Here is a 20,040-nt window from a genome sequence, read left to right as displayed (position 1 = left end):
TTATGAAAATAACACAAATGTATAGCTGACATTTGACAAAGTTTAATCCTAGAAAGAATGAATGTGGGTGGTTTATAAATATCGTCAATAAATAAATTGTGGACCAATTTACAGTCGATCAGACGATCTTAATAGGAAAATTGTCTATGTTGAACTACTGTATTGATTTATAGAGTTTTGAAAATGTTGATATAGTAGTACGAATGGCGTGGCTAGTAGGCAGAGTCGAGCGCAGTAACCAATGGTTTCTTGGTCGTATATCAAAAGTCGTGGCTTATAGATAGCCGGGATCTATGGCAGCGATAGGGACGCGATAGGAGGCGAGGATCGGGCGCACGTTGACGTTTTTACTGCGAGAGCTATCGCGGCCCGTAAATTGTCAGAGTCGACTACGCGTTTTGTTCGACAGCGTTCCGCGTACAAACTCATCAGGGTTTCATGCATTTTCATGAACGTAATTGATGTAAAACTAAATTGACTTTTTTGTATACTGCGTTTGTTGATTTCGAAACTAGCTGCGTTGAATTTTATTCGTTTTGTCGAAAAAAATTAAATAAATCGAGTGTGTTCTATAGTAACTCGTATATGTAGGTAAGTGAACACACGAATGTAATTTAAATAATGTACCGATTAGCTATGCCACGAATTGATTTAAGTCCCAAGCATGTAACTGCTTGAATATGAGTCACAGTAATTGGAATCCTTTCCCGGCTATGGCTTAATCCCACTGTCTTTCCTAGTAGCCGTCGTGTCCCCATTATCATTTGTATTATTTATTCATGTATTGTAACTAGTTCCTGGATTTACAAAAGAATTTTCAAGCCAGAGGTTAACGAACTATACAAGTACCCACGTACTACGTGTTACAGAAAAAAGAAAAAAAAAAACTAGTAACAAATTTAAAATTATACATAAACATAAAAATTGATTCTTGAGTAAATAATTCAAATCATAATTAATAATACACAGCTGGCTTATCTAACTCTTGAACGACGTCGCGCGTCTAGGTCATGAGCTCCGATCGTGGCTTGAAACTAGTCGAGCACTTCCGAACCGAACTGAAGTAAATTAATACTACGATATGTCTCACGATAGTAACATAGTACATAGTATGTATATACAGAGTTTGTGATGTAGGTAAGTAATCGTATGTAACGTAATGTAAACATTTTATCTTGAAATTACCATTATGTCATTAGCAAGCCATGTTGTCGTTTAATTAGGTATGCTAACAACCGGTTACACTTCAATTAATTATTTTGATTACAATTACAAACGTTTTGTTTATATTTCCTTTACATTATACATATCAACTTTGTAAGTATTATATCCATATAAGTTTGTTTTAATGAAGCACAGAATTGAATTTGATTGAGAGATAGAAATCTATAGATCTAGTATTGATTTTCAAAGCATGTTTCATATCAACTAATTAGAAATATTAACAAACTGCGCTTCCATGTTTATCTTAAAATTCAATCATAATTTATTGAAATGTGAAAGAAAAGAGATAAGCATTAGATGGTTACGTAGATTGATCCCATGGTTTAAACATAGTTAAATGAAACTCAAATGTAAATTAGTAACATTTTTCTCTCCAAATATTTCCGCAGTTGAGATGTTTCTGTAGTATTTTTTCGTAAGATTCGAATACTCGTATAATTTCTTAGACATTAAAGTAAACATCACACTAACATACACATACGTAATATATATAAAACAGTTTTATTTGGACCATCTTTCTTGCTTCCCCCGCGTGCCCCTGACACTGTGTAGGGTAACAACAAAGTGTGAAATGGCCCGGAAATATCGTAACCTCTCCCAGCCAGACATTTCGTTCCTTCTCGCTGGCTACGCTCATTATCTGCCATTCCAAATGCTTCTTTGTTGGTTTAAGTTGCTTTATTTACCTCCCGTAAGTGTACAATCGCTCCTACACTAATACAACCATTTAGAGATTAGCCAATGACGGAAACCTGTTCCTCTTCATATCTAAACACATAAATAACCCACCATTTTTGCCGCTGTTTTACATAATAGCCAATAAATAAACCAAAATATACTGCTTTGAAATAATAATATTTACATATACATTTTAGATACCTATTTCATAAAATTCCTACTGCGTATAAATATAGGCTGATGGAATTTATTGCGTCATCATACGGGTAGGTGTGTAGATAAAATGAAAACTATGAGCTAAATTGAAGATTAAAATCATAAATTCATTATGTTTATTATGTATGAACGATATTAGTTAAAGCGTGGGTGTTTTATTAATTTATTAATTTCTATAGCCTTTATTTTGGCGATGAGAAACTAGTAATGGGTGGTGATTATTGAAATGGTAATGTTATGTGTCGTTCTGAACATTAATATGTCATCGAAAGTTGGGAATAAAATAAATTATATATGACAGTATCATAAATAATTCCCTTCGTTTCCGACGGTACGCTGCGCATCCGGTAGGGAGGAACCCCTCTCGAACCGCCGCCATTTTAGATTTGAATTTGAAATGTCATTATTGTTATAGAAGTATGATAAACAATGATCCGTAACGTCTCTTTGGAGTACCGAAATATTGATGTTTATCGACGATGGGTTTGTTTACACATACTATTGCTTAATAAGTATTTTTGTGGGAAACCATGTGGGAGGTTACTTGAATATAATGTTTGCATAAAGCTTTGCTTATGTTTATTTAGCTCAATACTATAAAATTAACTTAAACGTTTGTAGTAACGCAATTTATAAACTTTTTAGCAATTTTAGGTACTATAAAAAACTGGAAACTGTGCGGTATGGTACTAATTAAACAATAATGTAAATATAGCGAGCGTGAACAAATGTTAAGTAATATTGTATGAGTTATTTTAAATGAATGAATGAGATTGCATTCATACATAAACAAACACCATGGTCGTTTTTCAGCAGTTGTTATAATAACATAATATTATGTTTCCTAAATTACTTTTTATGCAATGGTGATTCGTATTGGTATATGTATAATTTTACACTTGCATATGTATATTATATACTGTATTTAAGTTCATGTCACGTTATTAAATAAAAACCTAAAAAGAATACAATCACCTTCCAAAAAATTTTAAATGTTTTAAGCAGTTCAATAATAAATAACAACCAAAAAATTCATTTTAAACCCTTCTTATGAAAGACAACAAGCGTGGGTAAGCTCCCACATTAATGAAATTATGGATAACCTACTGGCCAATTTAACTAGACCTACCATTCCCCGCAGTATACAAACATTTCTTGACTACAAAGGGGAAATATGCTCATGATGGGAAGGTCTTTAAACACTGGTCATAAAATGTACTTGCAAGTGAAGAACACCAGTGTTGATTAAATTAAACAGCAGGATTTATGTGGTCACCAATTTAGCAATGATGTGAAATGGCGACTGGTATAGGGGCGTAGTTTGTGAAGCACTTACATACATGGGTGTTAATCACCATGTTTTTATTGATATTTCTATTGTAGAGGGTGTTTTTTTAATTAGATAGACGATAAATATTAATCTTGTTAATTAATCTAGTTGTTTAGGTACATGCATATTTAGATTTGGGATTTTTTCCCATGGTAACTGTTTGTTTATATGATTTTGTAATATGTTGAGCATACACTTAATTTTTTTGGAAAAAAATATCTATTCCAAATGCGTATGAATGTTGAGTTGACAGTTGCAGGTCTTGAATAGAGGAAATATTTTAATTATTTACTCAATAAAGGTCGGTTCATACCAATCTGAAGAAATAATATGCGTCGCGTAGGTATTATTAGTCGCGTAGCGCCAGGACAGATAAATGTATAGAAAAACACTTGACCGTTCACACTCGACTGATGATACATTAGTGTGATACGCTCGTCTCTTACGTCAGATAGGAACCTACCCTTAATAGTACAAAATATGGGTATTAATTTAGTGAATGTTACAATTGAAGCATTCAAATAATTCTACACAAGGGAATCTAATTCATATAAGTTTAAACTCTATCCACTTACATATATAGTGTACTAAAACATTTAAAAACCAATAAAAGTTGTTACATAATCACTAAAATTAATTTTATTATGATATTACAGTATCATACATGTGCCGCCATCTCGTAAAGTTTATGGGAACTACGTAGCCACGGAGGCTTCTACGCTATCAAAGTGATTGGAAACGCGAACCTTTTGATTCGCGTGGCGCTGAAGGCTGTATGGAGGTTTTGGTGTATTTAGAACTTTTGAAGAAGAAACAAATGCTCATAGTTACTTGCTTTCAGGTTGTTTGTTCTTTATTTTTAAATATTCTGAGGTTTAGTATTAGTTTAGCTTCTATTTACTACTTACATAATAAAAAATTTTCTAATAGCAAACTTAATTAAAATCTGTTGAGTTCATTTTTTAGGGACTTCTTTTAAGTTCTAGCCTGTTTGTATGTTTATACAAAGTATGGATAGCAAGGCTTATAAACATTCTTTAAACATAGGGCACTATTCTAAATTAAGAAACATAGGTTATATAGCGGAATATTTCACAAGTAACTGTAACATCCTAAAACCAGCCTTCTTCGTAATATATGGGTTAAGTAAATAGTACCTGAGATCTATAAACGTGACAAAAACATTCCGAATACATATTCATTATTCGCCAAACACATAAAGCCTAACTGGGATACTCACTAATTTATAGAGATGTCCCCAGTATAAACCGCAAATGAGAATCGTATATCCCGTTTTCACTAGTATAGTATCCGTAAGTGAGTGGTATGTTCGATAAGACTCACCCTCGGGTTAGACCGTGGACAGGATTCCCGATAAGTTTCGATTTAATACGTTAAAAGGTGCCCTTAATGGGGTCATTCCCATTCGTTATGGGGTCCCGTCCGACCGTATTTCGAGAAGCAAACGTATTAGATTCCGAAACGATTTTAATAAAACATTGGAGTTGTATGACATTGGTTTGGTATTCCACTTGTGAGATGACATAATTTTAAAAACTTATACTAGATTGTCTACAGCAATTTGGGTATCTATATAAGAAACAGCTAGCAAAACAAAAAAAAATATTTACTAATTTCTTGTTTATACTAAATAATAATCCATTTTAAAAATACAAGAAATAGAATGAAAACAAAGCAAGAATGGGCACAAAAAGAGTGCCAAATGAGTGGCACTAAGGAGATTCAAAGTTCAATATAATTTTGTCGGAATTTCCACCAATTGTCAAACTGTTTGGAATTAAAACACTTCAGTGTTTAATAGAGATGCTCTCAGCATAAACCGCAAATGATGAATGATGGACTTAAGTCCATTAAGATGCAGAAACTACAGAACGCAAACTTGGAATCTCAAAGACAGGATACATGGGTGAAATATATTCTAAGACAAAGTGAATAATTCGTTCAGGTCAAGAACCTAAACATTCATTCGTCTCACATACAAGGACGGTATTTTAAGAAATGGTAAATTGCCCTCTTATCTCAAGGGTAATGCACTATCCGGCCTTTGTCTTCTCATGTCAAATTTAAAAGAAAATATCTATAAATACAAAGAGAAAGATAATAATTATGACACTTCAAGTAATCATTATGAAATAATTACATACAAGAAATAAATTAAAAGTGAAAACAACGGATTTTATGAGCAAAACAATGTTGCATATATTATCTTGTTATAATTAGGCGTTATCAAGCACCCATTTCGATAAACTTTATAGGCAATATGTAGCAAATTATAAAACATTAAGTAATATATAATGTGGTTTCAAATCGCACATTAAACCTCAAATATAAATTATAAAGATATTCCTTATGGTCAATTTAAATAAAAGATATAGAATCACGTATTGTAAATGTTTTAAAAGAAAAATTAAATAAAGTGTTATGTGACATTTATGCATGTTTTGTATGAGTTCGAACGATACCATGAATTTATTATTATCTTTCGACGATTTTTATTGAAATACCTACTGGAATTTTTAATAACTTTATATTTTATTTTGAATTTGAATTAAGGCATCTGGATGTGCGTATTGTGTTATGTTTAGTCCAACACTTGAATGAGTTTTATGGTTTCCTTATAAACATATAATTATAATATTATAGGTATGTCAAAAGTTTGTTATGATGATCTTCAGGGGTAGTCTTTCTCTTTGAAAATAAATTATTATGGTTAACCTACTATTATATGCAGCCCTGGTATTACAGTGACAATACCTAAATCTCTTCAAGTTATTATATAATATTTGAAACAATGAAGATTACACATTCAAAAACACTGGCTTGGTTAACCTAATTACAATAAATTACTACACCTAAACATATGCCCACCGAGAACGTTAAAAAAATACATTCTTAACGGATTCTGTAGATACTAAATTACATAAAATACTATCAAAAAGCTAGTAAAATAACTGAAAAATGGTTGAGAATCACAACACGAGACAAAACGCGTTCCACAAATTCATTCCTAACTTGAAATAATAACGTCATAATATCTTATATGTATAAATAATTTATGAACTAAAAAAATACATGATTAACATAAATTAAAATCATACAAAGGCATGCGAAAGTAACGGGCTCATTAACTAAGAAATTTAATACAAGTTAATTTTCTATTCTTTTAGTGAGCCGCTATTTAACACGTTTCAAGACACTAAATGTAGTTTTTATGTGAATTTTATTACGCATTTGTACAAATAATAGTGCCCACTTATATATTATAATAAAAATTTGCTATTTTGTAGCAAAATGTTAACTGACCTACCTTATAACAGTTTACTGCTAACTTTTACTGTTATTTTGAATAGATTATTTTGCAAAAACTTTTTTTTTGAGCATAGGCGGTGAATTAAAACGGAATTACTGCTCAAAACTGTATGTTAATTACAGTTACATCGGCTTTAATTAGGTACAAACATACATAATTAATTAATAGTGGTAAAAAAATTAAAATTCGCAATGGTTTTTAAGCAGTGTTTGTAACGTAAAATACAAGAAATAAATGCTTATCACCTGATATGCATAATTACATAATAATATTTTTTATATTTGATAGCATTTTTACATAATTTTAAATGAAATTATATGAATTCAAATCTATGCCTCCTTGGTATAAATTTGAATTCTATTCGGCTGTAGATATATACAGAATAAGAAAAAAATACATAAAAAAAATATTGTAGGTCATCTACATTTTGTAATAGGTAATAGGAATCGTAACATTAATCCAGTTAAGAAAGGTTTGTTTTTAAATCTGGGATGCAAACTCGTGACCCTTAGATATAAAAATAACTCCCTAAGTTTCCCTAGAACCACATTTACCCACATTCCCATCATCATAGTAACATCAAGAAATCTTTAACAACCAATAGAGGTGCACTGCAGCTAATCTTAATGGCTAGACTTGTCAACTTTACAGCCAAACGGTTGGTTAATAGCTTATAAACCGAACGTATACGCCCTCTAGTGGATGTTAACGTTTTTAAAATGGCCAATAAATGACATCGGAGTCATCGCTTAGAGACTTCTAAGTGACTTCGGAAAATATTGCTTTAAAATTGATGTTTTCATTTTATATCGTTTAATTTTGTGGTAATAACTATTAATTAATTTCTATTCATATTTGCGAAGAAATTTATTTATAAGATTCTTTTTAAAAACTTTCCAGCCAGTTTGTCAAATTCTTAAATTGGTATATGTATACAAAATCAAGTCTTTTATTAAATTTGTCTAAGATTAGTATAATTTTATTTATTATACATATTACATGCTTGATTAAAAAAATAGGATTAAAGATTAGCATTTAAATGATATTGTCAAATAAATCGTTTGCTATCAAATATACTTAATTTGAAAAATACAATATTTAACCGTAACAAATGTGATTTATTTTCATAAAAAATTCACAATATTTCTATTAAATTGTAAAAAATACGAGTAGCAAATATGACATAAAGATTTTTTAGATCTTATAGTAAGTATTGTAAGAGTCGTGTACCTAATACAGTTCATAGTAGGTATTTTGTTACATAACCTACAAGATTTTCCGCATTTTCCCTACTTCCAAAGTTGCATGAGTTTCATTTACAAACAATGCAAGTATGAAAGAATTAATTTTAATAAAACACAAAATAATTTGGGTACGTGTAAAGCGACCGCTCGCGCCGTTTACATTTGCGACAGCGTATTTTAATTAGCTATACATGAAAATGCTTTGAAACGGAGACGGCCCGTGTGCGGGCTCCCGTTTAAAACAAAATTATAATGGCAATATCACACTCTTGCGTTCGCCATGTTAGTTTACACACAATGTTTGTTTTGTTAATAATGCGCGTCTCTAATTAGAAATTAAAAGTTAAAAAGCTTGTTCGTGTATTGTCTGAAGTTAGCACAAACTTCGTAATGTTTAAAATTCAGCTCTGCTTAAAGTTCAAATAAAATTGTTGGCTTAGATTGTAAAATGCTTGCCCGTTTTCTGTACAAAAACTTTCGCAGAAAAAAATTGGTTCGTGACCGAAACTCGGTGTAATAAGTGGTCATTAAAGATTTCGTTCCAGAACACTTGACAACCCTAATTAGGAGAACTGAAATCTAATAAAAGATAACTTGAAAGTCATAGCGAAAGCCGCATTCATAAGGAAAACTTCGCCTATTAAAATTCCTCTAACGAGTGAGAACCATCCAGTTTAATAAATACAGGCCCCTTCTAATTTTCCTCGGAGAGATTTAAGCGGTATAAATTTTGCACACTGAAAAGAAACTCTGTGAAAGAAGAGCTTGTACATTTTTACGATGGTGGATCTCATTCGCCCCTCCAACGGCGAGTTGTCTCTCCTTTAAATTAAATTTTCACTCCTAATTTGAAAGTATAATGTCATTTCACTAGAATTCCGTTATTAAAACTTTTAAATCATTCGGAAGTTTCCTTTTGTGAGCGCCTGAGGGTGGGTACTCGTGATTTTTTAATCAAAATGGGATCATTTCTAGTGATTTTTTACGACTGCGCCATACCGTCGGCATCAAATTGTCATTAGCCACTTGCGTATCCGATATTGCTTTTCTTTTAGAAGTGCTGCGATTTTATGGAATATTTAATTTCGACCCTACGTCTTGGTGCAAGTTTTATGGGTACATGACTGAAAGTCTTCAAATGTTAGTTAGGGACTTACCCAGTAAATATTTGAAACGCAATGTTGTTTGAAATATTGGTTCACTTTTTTCAGCTTCGGCTACTCTCCTTTCAATAAGTAACTTTGTAAAAATTTGAAAGTTATTTAATTAATTTATCGTAACACTTATTTTTCTTTGCACATCTAACAATATGTTTTTATAGAAAGACAAGATATAAAAATGACTGCGAGTAGACATAAAAACAAAGTGAGTATTTCAACATCAAACATCTGCATAATAAATGAAAAAGAAAAAAAAAAATAGTCGGCATCGGCAAGCAGCATTCTCGTCCTTATTCTTAAGTGAAGAGTCCGCCAGTACCCCACTTGTGCTTAACATCTGTTTTTAAAAACAATAAAGGGTTGACATTTGACAGTCGGTTGTAAATTCTGTCTCGTCGAATCGTCAGAATGGTCAATAAAATTGTCTGGAGTCCTTGACATAGAGACACAGTGCAGACGAGGTTTTATAGTCCATAAACATTTTACTAGCACGACCTTGGGTAGGGTCTGCAATGAGGTCGTTGCACCCAGCTTTACCGCTATTTTGGTAGTCCCCGGTATTTGGTTATGATTAGATGGGGACGAATTGTTGGCGTGTTTGGTAATAACGTGTTAGTCATATCTATTAATGGTACGTTTAGTACGAGTACGCGCATATTTGAACCCACTTCGCGTTTAATTACGTCATGGCATCGTGGAGGTAGGATTTTTAGGCAATTTGATACTGCGATCACGCGCGCATAAGTTTAAATTCGTACGTTTTTAAGATAATGCAAAGGTATACCACATACAAATGTGGGTGGATTTTGACGGCAAGAAAAATGGCTATTAATATATTTAATGTAACAACCAGTGGGAAAACTGTATACGAATTTATTGGCAACGTCCCGTTTGAAGTCAGCTATTAAAAACACTTATTTTTCAATGTAACAAGTAACAATTTTTTACCATCTTTAATGGCAATCCGTTAACTTTTTACTTGAAAGACTAATATTTTACCTGCTAGGTGTTTATAAAAAACGAGCACAGAAGAAGCATTGTTTACATTCCGAAGGAGTACTTTCCTAGAAATTTTAAAAGCGTTTGCGTCAAAATAACGGGCGAGTGGAAACAAAAGTTCTTTGTGTGTTCAATGGAAGGGTTGTTTTTCTTTCGAAAGCAATAAAAGGGTTTGAGGAGTGACTTTGTTACCCTTTCTTTGTTTATTGTTCTTTTTATGGCGATATATTGCACAAAGTGCCGTTTTGTGCAATATTGTTTGAATTTCCTTGCTTTCTTTGTCCGGCTTTGACCACGAGTCTTTAGAAAGAATTCTTAAAAAATATACTTTTGTTGTTGGTATTATACCCCTTTTAGTGAATATTGAGACTGTTATGAGTGTAATATTGAACGCTATACACATCTGACGTGACTTCTCGTATTAAAATTGTGCGCTGAGCTAGTTAGAGTTTTAAAATCAAGCTTTAGCAAACCGTTTCTATAATAAGTGCATTTAAAATCAAAGTGATATCATTCGTGAAAATGTGTTTATCTGCAGGTAAGGACAGATACAAAATAATTACCTAAATAGGAACCAATCGTGGTTGACTGCGTAAGAAAGAAAACCATTTTGATCACAATTTTCTCTCAAACAATTTAAAACAAAAAATCCATAAACATAAAGCAAACGTAACAATATCATCACATCTAAATTTAAAAATCCAATCTGAGCGTGGAATCAGAGTCGTGTCCCGACATTCCTTCTTTTTATCCTCCAAGTTTCTTATCCTACACGACATAAATCGCATCGACCCGTATAACTCTCTGTGACCATTAAAAAGATAAACAACTTAATATAGGTATAATAATAAACAAGACGAAGCCAAGCCGCTCCGACTTAGTTAGATCCCCGTACACACCGTTCATAATTTTATTTATTCACGAAACCGTAAATATCTGTAGGAATAATTCCGAAGGCTCTTTGCGGGGATTAAGGGAGCGATGCGGCCCTGAGAAAATTATATTCGGCTATAACAGTTATCATGCATCACCTGGAGGAAGCTTAATGTGCCTTTTCGCAATCTCGCGGGCGGCGCGGGAGACGCCGAGCGCAAATTACTTTTTCAAAGTATTTACATGTAAATAGAGATGGTGTTTCGAAGTTTGCGGTGTTATATGCCGCTTCTGTTAGTGTCTGTTGTGTTGGTTTAACGTATGTTGTGAATAAATGCGGTGGGTCAGATTAGTAATGTTATTTAACAGCTTTACTCCGATCGCGATGCGTAGAAGTGGCGATTGAATTGCGAGGAGCTAGAACTTTTGTATAGGTATACAGATTTAGGATATTATTTTTACGTCTTGATATTGTACAAAGCACTTTTCCTGTCGTATCAACGACATCATAAGCCCAGAATTATTCATATCGGATTAAATCCGGGCCTTCCACTCAACATACAGGGTAATCTAAAATTTGCAATTCACCGAAAACTCTTTAAGGTGATATCGTTTAAAAAGCACGCCCTCTACATAAAGCCTGTATAATTATCATCCATTCTACTTATAAACTTTCATAACGGCCTATACGTCGACTTAACCTCTACTTTCGGGGCTCGGGGGTTGGGTTCTACCCCGGGGTAAAACCCACCCTCGCCTTATAATGGGCGTCTAAGAAAAACGGGTGCACGGTTCAGAATAGAAAATGCTCGTTTGGAAATAGCTTCGGTGGAAAGCTAGCGATTTATTTGTGTTACGGGATACGCTCGGAAAATATCCGAGAGCGGATTTTTAATGGCGCCATTGTTTCTATTTTAAACGTGGCGTGCGAATGGAATACTTAAGTTTGAGACGCCTCTTTGTTACGTTTGTGAATAGGTACCTACCTACCACAAAGAAGCTGCAGTTTCTGAATATCTTCGGGAAAATATGTGATAAAAAAGACTGGTATGGGATATTAAATTTTAGGGTCTTCAGTACATATTATGTATTCGTACATATTAGAATTCTGTTCTGATTCATAGAAATGAATATAACACATTAGAATGGTTAAATAACACAACTAAAACCTTAACAATAAATAAAAACACGCTACTAATATTTTTGAAATATACAAAGTATCTCATTCATTTGATATTAAGACATATTTTAGTAAAATATCTCCTCACATTGTAACAAAAACATGCACGAGGATAGAACAAAAACTTATAACTACATCTTCTTGTGTTCATAAATGTCATTAATATGGAAGCTAAGCGCGGGGCTCAATGGTTCCTATCTCGCGATTCCACGCGCGCTGCCTTTTTACACCACATTATAAGCCCCAATATTAGCTCAGTATTTCACTTATAATTCGCTTTCTGACGGAGAGGGCGCGCGTGCTCTGTGACGCAGGTGTTCGGCAAATGTGACTGTGTGCACTAAGCTTAAGTTTCGCTGATTCATACCAAATATTTTATTGACGTGGAAAAGAAAATCCACCTTAATTAACCGATAAAAAATGTAGACATTCCTCGTCGAACCCAATCAACTAACTGCTGACTGCTGAGGCTATCGTTAGTCACTATAATGTCTATATAAATTGAGCTATTAATTACTTTAATTACCTAGCCTTTTTAAATATAACACGACGCCGTTCAAAATTATTGTTTTCAAAACAATAAAAAATAATAAACTTTAGAGAGATACGTAATCAGTGAGACGTCATTTTTTATCTCCGGAAGAGATAAAAATGTCTAAAAATAATGAACTAATAACATACCCGAAGCTTTCGGGCTAAAGCAAAATATATTAGTAGGCAAGTAACACATCGTTCCGGCGGTATAATGAACATGGCTCCCTCTAGCGGGGGCCATTAATCAACCCCCTTGCACCCGCATACCCCGGGCTCCTTCGCGCTGAGATCCCCTCAAAAAAGCCCCCGCTCTCCCCCCGCCCGGTTAGAATGTTTCCAATTCATCACGAGACCCCGCCCTTGACAACTCTATATGAGAATGCCGCGCCGCGGTCCGAAATACTGGTACCGCCGCCCCTTGTACTGTTCACCGAGATGTACCAGGTAACTTTTGGACCGTACGGGTGTCAGCTCCATGACCATAAAAGGATTTTTAGAAAAAAAATGTCATAGGCTTTTCAATTGGCGATTCCGTATTTGTGACCATTATTAATTTATCTATACATTTCTTTCTTCTTTCCGACTAGGTATTTTCGTTGGTCGTACATTGTGAGAAATTGTGTAATAGCCACACATGCTATGAATTTTAATTAACACAGAATGTTCATTTACGTTTCTATTGAATTTCAATATTTGTGACGCTTCTTTTGCCATAATTTTAACATAATTAGATTTTTAGTATTTCAAAATAGATAATTATGATAACAATATAGCCATTGAATGTATTGTATAATTATGTATGCAACCTTCTTACTAAAATTTATATTTTACTTTAATTATTGCAGTTTAAAATTCTAGGTCAGTAGATATTAGATGTTTGAAGATTAAGTCAGGTTATACCTAATAATATTTTTTTATCAATTTTCAGGGCGCCAATACCTACAACAAAAGCTGAAGAAGACCGACGGCACATTATCAAGAAAGAACAGAAATATTTGGCGTTATTACATTATGCCTACTGATTGGTGGTGAAATCACAAGATTTAAAACTAAGTACGTATTGATAATAATAGATGGGTAATATTAAAAAATAAGCAGTTAATATCTATCGTTTTAAGATTATTTATAACCGATTACTTCAAAACCGTAGCTAACTGGAAAAGTAGATGTTAGTTATTTTTTTTTTAATTCAATCATAACATGTGCAAAGTGCTTTCAAGTTCTTTTCTAATAACTTATGTCTAACAAAACTCACACATTCACATACTAATATTTCAATGAAACTATGGAATATAGTTAGATTAATATTATGCTAGGTCAGCTAAACCGCTCGACAGTCGCAGTTTAATTGCTTGGCACATTAAACGCATATAAATTAGTATTCATTGTGGCCATTGAGTTCAGCTCTGTGCTATATGTAGATATTTGTGCACTAACAATTGTTTAGACAATTAGGTAAAGGGTAAAATGTTTTGTGGTCCACTTTGTTGATGTTAGTTTAAAACATAGTGCTTTTTTTCATTAAAATGGTTTGATTTCCACAGTACAGTTTTACAAAGATATAAAGCATAGTTTTTTGTATCTAAAGATTAGACGGATGTTACAGACTCAATAATAATCATCTAATTACTATTTAAAGATATTTTATTTTTGATACAGGATTTATTAATTACATTAACGATCGTTTTAAAATTGTAGATATACTATACATTTGGAAATAAAAATAGTAGAGAAATTCGAATATGAGACTCGATCATGGAGAGCCGACGGGAAATGACTACGGAGGTAGGGACATCAAAATATATAAAGACTTTTCTTTAAGTGATGATTTTTATGGTACAAACTATTCTTCTGAATTACTTTTGTTTTGAAATGTTTTTATTGATCTAGTTATTTTTATTGAAACCGCTAGATGTTTTGAAAATATGTACATATCATAAAATATGTAGGGGGTTTCTATTAATTGAAATTGATTAATTTCATTTCTGCTTGTTTGTTAAATTAATAAATCTTTAAAACAAATAAATAAGTACCAATTTATATATCATTACAACAATCACCACACATAAAGAATCTTATTCAAACTTTCAACATAGTTCATAAAACGTTTCAACATTGTAGTTCAATCATTAACTTTAACTTCAATCTTCAATTAACGCGCAATAAAGAAGATATCAAATCACACATTGTGATTATTCAAAATTAAATATTATAATAAATACAATCATAGTACTAGTTTACAGATCACGGCTTCACTTGCTTAGAATTTAGAAGTTGAAGAAGTTTTTGTTTCTAGATGAATCACGATGTTGTGTACTATGACTATAGATTAAAAAAAAATTAGTTAACTTAGCGATAAAAAAACAATATTTTTAGTTAGTAAATCGTAAGCATAATCTTTATTTAGTACTTATCTACAATCAAATCTTTGTAGGAAAAGTAACATTATAGTGCTCTCTAACCTTCTATCGGCAGGCATAAAAATCATAATTATAAAATCACTGTGTTACGTGAAAGAAAGACAAACAAACACAGACACGCACGTTTATAATACAAAAAAGCAAGCATGCACATTTTAGTGACGATTCACATAATTAATTTATAATAAAAAAATATAAAAAAGTAGGTGTATGAATTTTTACGTCACTACAAACGAGTTTGGTGTCTATTTCGAATGGCGTACGCCTACTTAGTTCAGAAATAAAACGAGCCATTACAAATCGTTTCCAAAACGCTTTCAGTAATGAGTACGATCGTAAGTTCAACCAGTAAATTACACAAATGCTATCTCCGATTGTTTGGTTCAAGGGGTGAGAGGAAGCGAGATCACTCATTTGTCATCATGCTTTGTTGAATATTTTACTCTCTCTCTGTGTTAGATAAGAAAAAATGTATGAGTTAAAATTAAGTAAATTTGACCCTATGTTGTTTATCTAGTGAAATAAAAAAGTTCTAAAAATGACCAATTTACAGCTACAAGTGCTCGCTTTTCCCCAGTTGGATGTCTTTTGATCAAGAGTTTTATAATATGAGTATATCTCTCCTTTTTAAATTTGTAAAATGAAACCTATAGCGATTCATAAACATTATAATAAGAAAGGAACTAAATAATTAAAACATCACCAGCAAACGCTTTTACCTTGTGACTTGCGCCAAGATGCAAGAACAGCACCAGTGCGGGACTAGTTTATTCGCAATAAAGAAAGTGGAATCCCGGGTTGCTCTCCAATTACCGGGATATACGCGGCAATCCCGGTGACGTGTGGCCTAGTCCCGGGTACGGCCCAGCAATTATACATATTGCCAGTATTACCGACCCCGTTTCGATATATCGCAAACGTGGCACGACTTGAAAAACTATGGATTTGTTTTTATTAGTAGATAGTTTTATTGGGAACACGAATGTAGGAAATATACGGCGGTTTATTTGTTGAAACGTTTCGAGTAAATACGCTGATACTAGTGGTGCCATCTCTGTTTTGTGTGCGTAAGTGTAATCAAGGAATGCGTAACCTATGTTTTGGATGATGTACATTTTCAAGAGCTCTAGATTAAGTGCAATCTAAAATAGAGATAAACCTGTATTATATACCTAAGTGTATTTATCGAAATACTACATCTGAATCTTTTATGATAAATCTGATAAATGGGGATATTAACCGAGGTAGATATCTAACAACTGCTACTAGGTTTTATATTTTAAAATATGTAATCATATTAAATAAATATTAAAACTAAAATAGATAGCATTAATTTTCTATCTTTAATTTCAAAGAAGAAAATCTTGAATACAACCTGACAAGGCAACAAATATAAGCTCTGAGTTACATTGACCGCTCATTGATATATTAAAATTATGATAAAGTCATGAATAACACAATATTATCCTATGAATAACGATAGTTGTCACAGCGATAGATAAGTTACGAATCTAATCTTGATTTAAATATGATTTTCATAATCTTTAACATTTTAAATTCATTGCAATCGTAAATATAATTTAGATTGCCATTTTAATCTTTTAACGATATTTATAGTAGATGGCATCAAGTTGGTGCCATAGTTTAATCTTTATTTACACTTTATGTAAATCATTGTTTAACCAGTATTTTTCATTACGTAACTAACCTTGCTGCATTTGTTCCAAGTTACAATTACAATAAACCACAATTTTCAATACACTGCATTAGTATTTCCCGTAAACAAAACTTTGCAAATAAACACTGAATTGCGAACAAATATAACCCTTATGTGCATATGCAATAATACAGATTTACGTATAACAATTCGATCTAATATTAGATTATACGGGAACCGAATGAAAATCAATCTATTCGCGGCCACAAATGTCTTCAGGGCAATACCGATAGTCATTTATTTCCCAGATCGTCTTTCCGTACGCACGGGCTCTTAACCCCCCGACGGCGATGTGGGACATACAGGCCTCGGAGTGCGCCCACGGGACGCATACACTAGTTTTTCCAAGCATATCTTATTGCTCTTTTGTTGATACCCAGGGCCGTTAGTTTCATCGCCCGAGGTTCAAGATCCGGGTTCGCGGGATTTTGTCATTCTATTGTAAGGAAAAATTGGAATTATATTCTTGTAATAAAATTCCTTGAAAATGTAGTCTGAAATGGAACTATTATACATTATAAAAGATGTGCGAAAAGGTTATGAAAATAGTACAACAAAATAAATGTCATTTAGGTACAGATTTAAATAATAAAGCAATAAGCTTAGCAAAGGTCCTAGATTACCATTAAAACAATTATTCGAAGCCATTCCGCTTGAAAGCAAGATTTGGAAAGGATTAAAACATGCAAATCAAACAAGTACCTATTGCAACATTGGGGATGGTCCCTGCGAACTGCGACCCTTCCCGTCTTATTTATTCATCCGAGTTGGAAAAAATGTTGTTTTGTTTACTCCCCATTCCGAGGGAGGTCAGAACCACGCTTCAGAAGCAACACTGCCGATTTATTATGTAACGCAAGGAGATAGTTTCGCTTGTTTTGTTTTTCTAAATCAAATAATATTATGTGGAAAGTTGAGCGTAGGTATTATGTTTAAAACAAAAGAAAATGTGATGAGAAAACTTTGGTTTGCAGTTGTGTGTGAAACGTAACTCTTTGTCTATTTTACATTTTAATGTTATTCGTTCTACTTGGAAGCTATACTGGTTTAAATCCATTTTAAAATCTAAAGTACCAAATTGAAATGACGTCTATGTTTGGTGATTATCTTTAGAATTGCACCCTTATAAAGGCTAACAGGTTTTACAATTTGGTAAAATTTTAACATTACGATTATCCAAATTTTGTTTACAAAAGCTTAACATATTCAAAACTACTACATACAACGAGGTACCAATTGTATTAAAGTGTCGGCTCGTACAATTTTATTGAGTCATGATTAAATTAATTGTGTTAATTACGAGGCCATATACAGGCATAACACGTACTGTTGGCGGCAGAACTATGAATAAAAATAAATATTAAATTCTTATGTTGTTTATATTACTGCGCGGACATTTTAATAGATTTAGTTCCAGTCGGTGTAAACATGGTTTTAACTCACCCTGTTATCTGCTTTTATACTAAGAAAATGCTGGAAGAAATATTTTAGCTGGATCAGATATTTATCGGGTTTATGTGGATATATTTTTGGTGTCCTAAAGGAAAAGAAAACTTGGCTGTATTTAGTCGTGATACTACTTTAGGATGATTCAGTTAATACAAAGAGTACTTTTATAATTTACTAGCTTCCGCCCGCGGCTTCGCCCGCGTGAAATTAGTTTTTGTCAATCCTGGTCCTTTATGTCTAAGAGACTCTTACAGGGGCCAGCCTCACGTTGTGAATGCCCACACTTCGGCGAATGTCCGCGACGACGACCGACGGCAGCGGCGGCGATGCAGAGTATTCGTTAAAAGGAATTTAAACTTCAAAAACGAACTTTTTTGTAACTTGATACACCCAAAACTTCTAAATTACATGTTCCTAGGTTCAGTGATTAAGATTTCGTATACAAAAAGTTTGGCTTTGTAGTTCCAGTTCCGAATCCGTTCCGTTCGAATTTCGGGAATTCCGTTTGTAGAAAAATTCTGCACATCCTTTGAGACCTACGTACCAAGATTCATGGTCTTATCTTCAATTCAACCCCTATTTCACCCCCAAACTGGTAAAAATTTCAAAATGCTAGAACAAACGATTTTTTGTTTCTTATGACGTGATATTTGACGAACTTGCATACTAACTTTCAACCCTTATTTCACCCCTTAGCTGGTCGAAATTTCAAAAATGCTAGAACAAATGTTTAATGATTTCTTATCAAGTGCTTAAATATAAAGTTTCATGGTTTTATCTTTTAAAATTAAGAAATCCCATACAAACTTTCAACCTCTATTTCAACCCCTTCATCCCTTTTTTCGAAATAAAAAGTAGCCTATGTTCTGTCTCAGGGTCTAAAGATTGTCTGTAACAAATTTCATCAAAATCGGTTGCGAGGTTTAAGCGGGAAAGCGTAACAGACAGACAGACAGACAGAGTTACTTTCGCATTTATAATATTAGTTGGGATTATTTATATATTGATAAAATTGGTTTTAAGATCGCCTTTTGAAGAATAAACTGAATAAAGACAAAGCAAGTATTCAATCTTTTCAAGATTTCGAAGTAAATCCTAGAGAATTCAGTTTAGAATACTAGGCGGCGCAACGAGATAAAACGGCATCCTCAGCTTATCCAAACTCCGGCTTGCGTCTCCAATGCTATCTTACCTCGCACCGGTTCCCAACATATTCTCAAATAAAACCCTCTCAACTTACATTCAAAAAACAAAATTAAATCTTATATAACATCTATTGTAACTATCACAATATAAAATTAAATTCAGACCCGTTTTTTCCTCATAAGAAAGGTTTCCTGTTTAATTTTCTCTGCAAAAACATTTTTGAGCGTCACTGGCTTCTTTTATTCCACCCCAACGCTACCCTTTTTAAGGGGATTTCTTTATGTTGTGAGAGCTCATTCATAGCGTCCATCAAGACGATTCCAGCCATCGTTACGGTCTCGGCAAATGTACCGAAATCATCGCTTCACTGCCGAACGCCGGTCGGTGTGGTGTACGGACATATTGTACGTACCTACCTAACCTGGTAGATATTGTAATCAGTAGATAGTAGGGTATATTTGATTCAATTTGGACTTTCGGTTCCGGAATGAAATCACTGAGTAACTTGTACGGAATGTTAGCACGTCGCGTCGCCCGCT

At 33.2% G+C, this 20,040-nt stretch overlaps 1 long non-coding RNA gene across 1 annotated transcript in view; it reads left to right on the top strand.

Moving 5' to 3' along the window:
• Positions 1 to 20,040, top strand: part of LOC126912817 (uncharacterized) — a 78,301-nt gene that overhangs the window by 49,213 nt on the left and 9,048 nt on the right. The window contains exon 2 of the long non-coding RNA XR_007707463.1: positions 13,698 to 13,822. This is a non-coding gene — a long non-coding RNA (uncharacterized LOC126912817). The remainder of the gene's footprint in view (positions 1 to 13,697; positions 13,823 to 20,040) is intronic.

Source organism: Spodoptera frugiperda, chromosome 30 (genome assembly GCF_023101765.2).
Source record: "Spodoptera frugiperda isolate SF20-4 chromosome 30, AGI-APGP_CSIRO_Sfru_2.0, whole genome shotgun sequence".
NCBI classification, from domain to species: domain Eukaryota; kingdom Metazoa; phylum Arthropoda; class Insecta; order Lepidoptera; family Noctuidae; genus Spodoptera; species Spodoptera frugiperda.
The sequence above is the reverse complement of the archived record's forward strand: the minus strand, read 5'-3'. Positions and strand labels throughout refer to the sequence as shown.